General features: G+C 40.2%; 1 protein-coding gene across 1 annotated transcript in view; it reads right to left on the reverse strand.

Moving 5' to 3' along the window:
* Znf251 (zinc finger protein 251) overlaps positions 1-3,533 on the reverse strand; it is a 24,307-nt gene that overhangs the window by 10,920 nt on the left and 9,854 nt on the right. The window lies entirely within an intron of this gene.

Genomic DNA, 3,533 nt, shown 5'->3' on the forward strand with positions numbered 1-3,533 from the left:
TCTTCTGAAAGTCCTGAGTTCAAATCCCAGTAACCATATGGTGGCTCACAACCATCCGACTCCCCCTTCTGGAGTGTCTGAAGACAGCTACAGTGTACTTACATATAATAAATAAAAAAATCTAAGATTATATTTTTACAAAAGAAATATCATACATGTGTACACATCTTGGTCACAGTGTGAATACATGCACATGAATACAGAGGCCTGCAGCGGCCAGAGGTGTCAGATCCCCGGGAGATGGAGTTACAGATGGCTGTGAACCACCCAGCATGGGTGCTGGGAACTGAACTCGTACACTGTGACCACAAACCACGGAGGACTGGCAATGTACCACAGTCCCTTTTAGGAGATGTCATCGCTGTAAACCTTTAACACATGGACCTTTGGGGGACACTAGACCAAACCATAGCATTGACTGCATTCTGCAATGGCTCCTTCAAAGTTCCTGTGTGGATGCCAACTTCCCAAGCCCTGCTCCATCTCTAGCTGGCTAATTTGACAACCTAGATCAAACCCCTAGCATGAGCTTTGCCACGGGTGCTTTGAGTCTTTTTTCTGTGTTACCTCAGCTCCCAACCATGTTTCTGTCATAGCCCTGAACCCCAGTTAAAGACTGAAGCCTCTGGTCTTCAGCCTGCCTCTTTGTGTTAGTTGAACCCCATACAGCTACTGTCTCAAAACAAACAAACAAACAAAAGAATGACATAGAAGGGGCTGGAGAAATGGCTCNGNNGNNAAGAGCACCTGCTGCTCTTCCAGAGGTTCTGACTTCAATTCCCAGCAACCACATGGTGGCTCACAACCATCTGTAATGAGTTCTGATGCCCTCTTCTGGCCTGCAGATAAAATACTCATATATGTTAAACAAATAAATAAATATTTACAAAAAAAATTTGTTCCGTGTCAAGCTGGATGTGGTGGCACACTTCTGCAATCTTAAAATGGGGAGTCACAAGCAGGTGAATCTCTATGACCTCAAGGCCAACCTGGTCTACAAAGACCCAGGTAGGACTAGAGTGAGATTATGCTCAAAACACTTTTTAAATTATTATTAATTAAATTAAATTCCTTCTTCTCTCTCAGTGGGTTCATAAAACTAATCATTTTCAATGATCAGCTTATCTATTCATGAACTGAAATATTAGATAACTGTATTGGTAATTATAAATAAAATTGCTATAGGTACCCATGTACAAATTTTTGTCTGGCTATAGAAAGCTTCAATTATCTGGATGCAGGCCAAGAAAACAATTGTTGGAACTTTTTTTTTTTTTTTTTTTTTTGGTTTTTCAAGACAGGGTTTCTCTGTATAACCCTGACTGTCCTAGAACTCACTTTGTAGACCAGACTGGCCTCAAACTCAGAAATCTGCCTGCCTGTGCCTCCCTGGGTGCTGGTTGTTGGAACTTTTAACAAGCATGTTAAGTTCTATGTGATACAAAGTGTCTTTTAAGGCAGCTACATTTTGCATTCTAACGCCATTAATAACAGTTACTACTATACCATAACCTTACCAGTATTAATATTTTCAGGGTTTAGATTTGGTCATTCTAAAAGATATGTAGTGATAAAATATTTTACTTTGTAATTCCTTGGGGACACAGTCAAACATCTCCTATGCTTACTTGTCATCTGTATCTTTTCTTGTGTCTGATCAGGTCTTTTGCTCATTTTAAATGTAGTTTTTTATTACTGAGTTCTAAGAGGGGCTGATGTAATAGATGCTGTAGTAGATAGGAGTAGCCATCTACTAGATATGATATTTGCAAATATTTTTAGTCTCCAGACTTGTTTCTCTTTGCAGTTTATTTTAATGACATTTCAACTGTCAATCAAGCTTTACTGATTGTCTTTGGTGCTATATCTGAATATTCAGAACACCTTTGGTCCTGTTATCATTTGGAAGCTTCAGAGTTTTGTATTTTGGACTAAATTTTATCTTTCCTCTCTAATTTATAAGGTGAAATCATAACTCGAAATAGCATTTAGAACTGTGCCTTTGGGAGGTTAACTCGGGTCAGATGGAAAGGTGATGGGAGCTCATTCTCACAAGGGGATAAGCACCTTTTAAGATGCCATTTCTGGAGGCCTGCTCTGTTTAAAGGGAAAACCAACCCAGTACGGAGAAGCACACCTTTAATCCCAGCACTCAGAAGACAGAAACAGGCAAATCTCTGTGAGTTTGAGGTCAACCTGCAAACTGGTCTACATAGAGTTCTAGGAGAGCCAGGGCTATGTAGAAAGTCTTGAAGAAAAGGAAGGAGGGAAGGAGAGGGGTGGGGGAGAGAGGGGCCATTTCTCTGTCTACCACACCAGGACAAAATGAGATTATCATCCATAACTGAAATCACCAGAGTCTAATACCATATCATCCTGATCAAAGACTTTTAGCCTCCCAAAGAGGTGATAAATGGTTCTGCTGGTTAAGCAGTGAGCTGTAACAGCTGCAGAGTAAGTATGAACCAAGACTGTTAACGTTTTGTAATCTTTCTTTTTAAAAAAAAAAAAAAAGATTTATTTATTTATTTATTATATGTAAGTACACTGTAGCTGTCTTCAGACACTCCAGAAGTCATCAGATCTTGTTACGGATGGTTATGAGCCACCATATGGTTGCTGGGATTTGAACTCGGGACCTTTGGAAGAGCAGTCGGTGCTCTTACCCGCTGAGCCATCTCAACAGCCCTTTGTAATCTTTCTAATTGGCATGTAGACATCTAGTGTTTGTTGAAGCCTGTTCTTTCTCCATTGTGTATGCCTGCTCCCTTAGCAGTAGATATTTACAAAGTCCTTCATACCTGCATTGTCTATGCTTGTTCCACCCACTGCTAGACCACTCCATTTATGTTTGACAATACCACACTGCCTTGGTAATAAAAACTTTATAGTTCAGTCCTGAGATCAGGTAATATGACATCAGCTGGGACTAGTGAGATGGCTCAGTGGGTAAGAGCACCCGACTGCTCTTCTGAAGGTCCAGAGTTCAAATCCCAGCCAACCACATGGTGGCTCATAACCGTCCGTAACAAGATCTGACTCCCTCTTCTGAAGTGTCTGAAGACAGCTACAGTGTACTTACATATAATAAGTAAATAAATCTAAAAAAAAAAAAAAAAGGAAAAAAAAGTCATTTGTCATGTAAAAAAAATATGACATCAGCTTTTTTGCTTCAATAATGAGCTATTTGAGGTCATTTACTTTGCTATAAAAATAAAATAAAACACCCACTGAAATGTTTGTTGGTGCTCATTGTAGTGGCTATTCCTCGTTTTCAACTTGACTATATTTGAAATGAACTACAATCCAGAATTGGAAGGCTCACCAGTGAACCTAATCTGGAGGCTGGAGGTTTCTGATCTGGATCTTGGTATGGAGATCTTGAGACACAGTGGTGATTGAATCCAGAAGATTAAGACAGGGAGATCTCCGAGTCCGAGGTCATCTGGGATTAAAGGTGTGGTGGCACACACCTTTAATCTGGGCTACACCTTCTGCTGGGGACCATATAAGGACATTGGAAGAAGGGAGTC

The sequence above is a fragment of the Mus pahari genome, chromosome 17 (genome assembly GCF_900095145.1).
Source record: "Mus pahari chromosome 17, PAHARI_EIJ_v1.1, whole genome shotgun sequence".
NCBI classification, from domain to species: Eukaryota; Metazoa; Chordata; class Mammalia; order Rodentia; family Muridae; genus Mus; species Mus pahari.